The sequence below is a fragment of the Scyliorhinus canicula genome, chromosome 4 (genome assembly GCF_902713615.1).
Source record: "Scyliorhinus canicula chromosome 4, sScyCan1.1, whole genome shotgun sequence".
In the NCBI taxonomy this organism is placed as follows: Eukaryota; Metazoa; Chordata; class Chondrichthyes; order Carcharhiniformes; family Scyliorhinidae; genus Scyliorhinus; species Scyliorhinus canicula.
Window position 1 is genome coordinate 126,474,173 of NC_052149.1, and position 7,079 is coordinate 126,481,251.

Genomic DNA, 7,079 nt, shown 5'->3' on the forward strand with positions numbered 1-7,079 from the left:
GATTGGTCTGTCAATCAATGAGATATCAGCAGATGATTGGATTCAAAGACAATTATCAATCATTTTTAAATGATCAGTTTTATCTGGAATCTCTGAGTTTACAAGATTCAAATCAGAAAAGAAACTGAAAGTTGCTGGGATTAAATCATCACAATCACAATTCTCCAACCCATATTCCCCACCTCCCCCTTGACCTGACCATCTCACGTGGTCTCACTACTCCCATAGTTTCAATCACAGATAAGACCATCTCTGATCACTTCCTTGTATCACTCCCCACCCACATCCCCCTTCCACATCCCAACCCGACCCCCTTCTGTATCCATCCCTGGAAAAACCTATTCCCCAATTCACTTCCAACGGCACCTTCAAAATGCCAACTATCTGTCTCTGGCCCCCCGATCACCACAACATTTCTGCAGTGACTGATTTACTCAGGGAGCAATGTAACTGGGAATGAACAGGCTCCTGTTTTGGGAGTGTTTAGTGGGGTGTTTCCCGGAGCCTGCAGTGCTGAAAATGATCCCGTTATTAACCGGGATTCTGGGATATTTGGGCCTTGGTGAGGAAGGAGACTCTGAGGCTGCACTGACATCCACTTCCTGCGAGCTGAGCCCGTCAGCGCAGGGAGAGATCAGGGGGTGATCTTTAAATGCTGCCCCCATCCCTCAACTCCCACCGCGGCCTCCGGATTCCCCAACGTCCTGAATAAGGTGTCCTCGATCCACCTCATCAAGCCTGATGAGGGCAAGGAATCCCCAGGCCTGATCCCAGGCACGGGCAATCTGCCAGCTGGGCACAATGGCATTGACTCTGCCAACCTTGCAGTACCACATGGCATTGCCAGGGTGCCTTCATGGCATTGACAATGTGCCAGGCTAGCAATGCCAAGAGGCCTGGGTAGCATTGGTGGTACCAGGGTTCCATACAGCCCAGAGTCCGACCACCAAGGGGCTTCCTGTGTCCCGGAAAATGCCCCCAGGTACTGTTACATAGAACATAGAACATACAGTGCAGAAGGAGGCCATTGAGCCCATCGAGGCTGCACCGACCCACTTAAGCCCTCACTTCCACCCTATCCCCGTAACCCAATAACCCCATCTCACCTTTATGGACACTAAGGGCAATTTAGCATGGCCAATCCACTTAATGTGCACATCTTTGGACTGTGGGAGGAAACCGGAGCACCCGGAGGAAACCCTCGCAGACACGGGGAGAACATGCAGACTCCACACAGACAGTGATTCAAGCCGGGAATTGAACCTGGGACCCTGGTGCTGTGAAGCGACAGTGCGATCCACTTGTGCTACCATGCTGCCCGGTACACCTGGTCCATATTTATGTGGACCAGTGCTATACGGTGCCACGGCACAGTCTCTTGGCATGGGTATTCGTCCTGACCTTTGGGAAACTGCAGCACAGTAAGAACCCCTGGGACGGTCAGCAACAAAGATGCCATCGACACGGATGGGAGCCATCGCCCTGTATCCCGGGACACCCCAGAGCTCGAATTCAGTGGAGACACTGACTTCCCGTCACAGCGTCTCCAATACCCTCCACCATCCCAGAGACACTCACCTGGGTTGGGCACTTCAGTGAAGAGGCTCCTGGGATACTATCTGGTGCTCACCACACACATGCAGGGGTAGATCACGTGGAGGTAGGAACTCCCGGGCAGCAATTGGTCGGAGGGCTGCCAACCTCAGTGAGGCACCCTCAATTACGACGCGAGAGCGAGGTCGGTAATCAAAATGCTTTAATCTACAGAGAACTGAACAGCATCCGAGAGAAGTGTGCTCACCACATGGAGCCTTATCCTATATACCGTTTCCTGGGGGCGTAGCCAGAGGCGGAGTCCCCCAGGGTTCCAAGCCTCTTAACGGGGCAAGGTATTAAAGGTCAGGTACCGTTTCCGGCAGTTATTAATACCGTTCATCACACTCAGGGACTTGCTGCCTTCCAGGTGGGTTTTGGGCTTTTAGAACAACAGTCGCATCTATAGAGGAGATGCAGTCCCAGAGCCAGGGACTACATGAGGGGTTGTTGGTGAGCATCCAGCACCTGCTGTTGCAATTGGAGCAGGAGCAGGAGGTGGTGCCCGCCATGTGTACCACCCAGGCCGACACTGCGCGGGTGGCGTCTGCCGTGGAGAACTTGGGAGCCAAGGTTTTGGCCATGGATCAGCATGTCCGAGGCCTGGGGCACTCTGTATAGGCACTGGCCAAGGACCAGGTGAGGGCTGCCCTGAGTGAGGCCCAGTCACAGGGGGCCATGGCTGAGAGCGGCAGTGACATTCCCTAGGCGCTGGCTGCTGTGGCACAGACCCAGAAGCTGGTGGTACAGTAGCAACATAATGTGGTGCAGTCCCAGATGGAGGTAGTCCACTCCCTGTGCTCTATGGCAGTGAGCATACAGACCCTGGTCGAGAATAGCATTGGCCTCCAGGACTGGCAGTGCCAGCCGATTAAGGGGCAATTTAGTATTGCCAACCCACCTAACCTGCACATCTTTGTGTTGTGGAGAATGTGCAAACTCCACACAGACAGTGACCCGGGGCTGGGATCGAACCCGGGTCCTCAGCGCCGTCCTGGCACCAGTTAGGTTGGCACGGGTGCAGGGCACAGTTTAGCGATATGGGATCGGACGTAAATCTGTCTATATGTTTTCCCACCAAACACCTGTGCACAATGTTACACCCGGCGTCGGTGCTCTGTCAGCAGGATGTGTGGGATTGGCTGGTCTGGGCTGACCACAGAGCGAAAAGGATAGGACAGGTGATGTTGGTGTCGGGCACCACAGTCCAGCCAGCGCTCACCACTCTGCTGTGCCACCCTCATCCCCTCCAGGCCCCCACCTCTGCCACCCCAGGGATCCGACGGGACCGTGTGATGGAATGACCAGCTGGCATGCAAGGATCACCCAGATGGATGGTGGAAAGTGTTATCGTGGGCAAGAGTCAGACAGGGGTCACTGTCTGTGCGGAGTCTGCACATCCTCCCCGTGTGTGCATGGGTTTCCTCCGGGTGCTCCGGTTTCCTCCCACAGTCCAAAGATGTGCAGGTTAGGTGGATTGGCCATGCTAAATTGCCCTTAGCGTCCAAAATTGCCCTTAGTGTTGGGTGGGGTTGCTGGGTTATGGGGATAGGGTGGAGTTGTTGACCTTGGGTAGGATGCTCTTTCCAAGAGCTGGTGCAGACTCAATGGGCCGAATGGCCTCCTTCTGCACTGTAAATTCTGTGTTCTGTGTCTGTGTTAAAATTGTCAAATAATGCAGTGCACCAGAGCTCATCGCAGAGCGGGTTATCATCATCCACCATCCCATGGACCAGACCCGCTGTAACAGCCAATCCAGGGCTGACACCACGTAATGAGGCGGGGGGGTGGTCGGGGTGGTGGGGAGGGGGGCGGGGGGGTGCTGAGGGGGGCGGGTGTGGCCGGGGAGGGGGGCGGGGGAGTGGCCGGGGTGGTGGGGAGGGGGGCGGGGGGGTGGCCGGGGTGGAGGGGAGGTGGGCGGGGGGGTGGGGATGGGGGCGGGGGGGTGACTGTGATGGTGGGGAGGGGGGCATGGGTGTGGCTGCGGTGGAGGGGAGGGGGGCAGGGGCGCGGATGGGGTGGAGGAGAGGGGGGTGGGGGTGTGGCCGAGGTGGTGGGGAGGGGGGCGGGGGGGTGGCCGGGGAGGGGGGCGACGGTGGGCAGGGTGGTGGGGATGGGAGGCGGGGGAGTGGCCGGGGTGGTGGGGAGGGGGGCAGGTTTGTGGCCGGGGTGGTGGGCAAGGGGGCGGGGGGGTGGCCGGGGTGGTGAGGAGGCGGGCGGGGGTGTGGACGGGGTGGTGGGGAGGGGAGGTTGGCCGGGGAGGGGGGCGGGGGAGTGGCCTTTGTGGTGGGGAGGGGTGTGGCCGGGTTGGTGGGGAGGGGGGCGTTGGAGTGGCCGGGGGTGTGGGGTGGGGCGGGGGGGCTGTCTGGTGTGGTGGGGAGCGGGGTGGGGGGTGGCCGGGGTGGAGGGGAGGGGGGGGGCGGGGGGATGGTCGGAGAGGGGGGCGGGCGCTGGCTGTGGTGGTGGGGAGGGGGGCGGGGGGGTGGCCGGGGTGGTGGGGAGGGGGGCGGGGGGGTGGCCAGGGTGGTGAGGAGGGGGGGTTGGCCGGGGAGGGGGGCGGGGGAGTGGCCTTTGTGGTGGGGAGGGGGTCGGGGGGGTGGTGGGGAGGGGGGCGGTGGCTGGGGTGATGGGGAGGGGGGTGGCCGGGGTGGTGGGGAGGGGGGCGATGGAGTGGCCGGGGGTGTGGGGTGGGGCGGGGGGGCTGTCTGGTGTGGTGGGGAGCGGGGTGGGGGGGTGGCCGGGGTAGAGGGGAGGGGGGCGGGGGGATGGTCGGAGAGGGGGGCGGGCGCTGGCTGTGGTGGTGGGGAGGGGGTCTGGGGGGGTGGCCGGGGTGGTGGGGAGGGGGGCGGGGTGGTGGCCGGGTTGGTGGGGTGGGGAGGGGGGCGTCGTGGTGGCCGGGGTGTTGGGGAGGTGGGCGGGGGGGTGGCCGGGGAGGGGGGCAGGGGCTGGCTGTGGTGGCGGGGAGGGGGGGCGGGGGGGCGGGCCGGGGTGGTGGGACTGGGGGCGTGGTGGTGGCCGAGATGGCCGGGGAGGGGGGGCGGGGGGGTGGCCGGGGTGGAGTGGAGGTGGGCGGGGGGTGGGGATGGCCGGGTGGTGGGGAGGTGGGCGTGGGGGTGGCTGCAGTGGAGGGGAGGGGAGCGGGGGGCGGATGGGGTGGTGGGGAGGGGGGCGGGGGAGGTGGCCGGGGAGGGGGGCGAGGGATGAGAGGCGGGGGAGTGTCCGGGGTGGTAGGCAGGGGGGCGGTGGGGTGGCCGGGGTGGTGAGGAGAGGGGCGGGGGTTGTGGCCGGAGTGGTGGGGATGGGCAGGGGGGCGGGGGGTTGCTGGGGCGTTGGAGGCGGTGCCCTTGCCCCTGTCCAGTTCCCCCTAGTCAGTGAACCTGGATGGGACCAGAGCGTCCCATGCACCTCAGCCCTGGTGCACACGTGGTTCTGCCTCCTGTGCCTGACCGGTCCCATGTCCTACCCATCCTCGCCCTCATCCTGCTTGTCAGAAGACGACTGGTGCTGGGGAGTCACAGGTTCTTATACTCCGCCTTACTGGGCGGAACCAGCAGGCAGGCTTCACCAATGATATAGCAGCGTCAGGTACTTCCCACACCAAGGCCTTACAGCATTGTCCAGGGTACCGTAATACCCCTAATACCGACTACCACATTCACCCCCTGTTAAAAAAAGGAGTCCGGCGGGGTGGTGGTCTCGTGTTTTACAGTGGTAGAGGTTGAGGTTATGGTGGTACCCAGTATACATTAGCACAGCGATTTGCCTCATTACATGTCGCACCTATTTACAATATTTATTTCCAGTCAGAATGAAGCAATTAGTCAATCTGGGGCCCTGGTCGTCCTCTGCGATCGTCATAGCTTCGGCGGTGATGCAGGCGCCGGCTTGGGCATCCATTGCTCCGGGAGCGTGGCTTCGGCTTCTTCGGCAGCTTCATCACCCCTGGATGGGACCGGTGGGAGAACCGATCCACCTGGGAAGGGGGAGGCTGTGGGGTACGCCGGTGGGAGGGAGGATGGTGATGGTGGGGTTGGTGTGGGTGGAGATCCAGCGGGCGCCAGGTTCCGTAGGGAGACCATATCCTGTCGGTCGTCGGGGTACACCACGTAGGCGTATTGAGGGTTAGCGTGAAGGAGGTTGACCCTCTCAACCATTGGGTCTGACTCGTGCGCCCGCACGTGTTTGCGGAGCAGGATGGGTCCAGGAGCTGCCAGCCAGGTTGGGAACGAGGTCCCAGAGGAGGACTTCCTAGGGAAGACAAGGAGACGTTCGTGAGGTGTTTGGTTGGTCGTGGTACACAGCAGTGATCGGATGGAGTGGCGAGCATCAGGAAGGACCTCCTGCCAGCGTGAGACTGGGAGATTCCTGGACCGTAGGGCCAGTAGGATGGTCTTCCAGACTGCCCCGTTCTCCCTCCCTACCTGTCAGTTTCCCCGGGGGTTGTAACTGGTTGTCCTGCTTGAGGCAATGCCCTTGCTGAGCAGGAATTGACGCAGTTTGTCGCACATAAAGGAGGACCCCCTATGTTCGTATATATAGGCGGGGAAACCAAACAGTGTAAAGATACTGTGGAGGGCTTTTATGACGGTGGCTGCGGTCATATCGGGGCAGGGGATGGCGAATGGGAACCGGGAGTACTCGTCAATCACGTTCAGGAAGTACGTGTTGCGGTCGGTGGAGGGGTGGGGCCCTTTGAAGTCCATAGTGAGGCGTTTAAAGAGACTGGAAGCCTTTATCAGGTGCGCTTTCTCTGGCCTGTAGAAGTGCGGCTTGCACTCCGCGCAGATTTGCCAGTTCCTGGTGGCGGTCCTGACCTCCTCGAGGGCCCGGAGTCGGTCCACTTGTGCGTTGGCACATGTGCCGCAGGATAGGGCATCAGGAGGCTCGTTTAGCTTCCCGGGACGCTACAAGATCTCATAGTTGTAGGTGGAGAGCTCGATCCTCCACCGTAAGATCATATCATTCTTTATCTTGCCCCGCTGTGCATTATCCAACATGAAAGCTACCGACCATTGGTCAGTGAGGAGAGTGAATGTCCTGCCGGCCATATAATGCCTCCAATACCACACAGCTTCTACTATGGCCTGGGCCTCCTTTTCAACTGAGGGATGGCGGATTTCTGAAGCATGGAGGGTGCGTGAGAAGAAGGCCTGCGGTCTGCCCGCTTGGTTGAGGGTGGCCGCCAGAGCTACGTCGGACGCATCGCATTCGACTTGGAAGGGAAGGGATTCATCGATTGCGTGCATCGTGGCCTTTGCGATGTCCGCTTTGACACTGCCAACAGGGGAAAAACCGGGGACTGGATTAGTGGGCAGGCTTTGTCCGCATAGTTGGAGACCCACTGGGCATAATATGAAAAAGGAAGCGTTTCAGGGCCTCGGAGCAATGGGGGAGGAGAAACTCCATGAGGGGGCGCATGCGTTCGGGATCTGGGCCTATAACTCCACCGTGCACTACGTAGCCGAGGATGGCTGGACGGTCTGTGC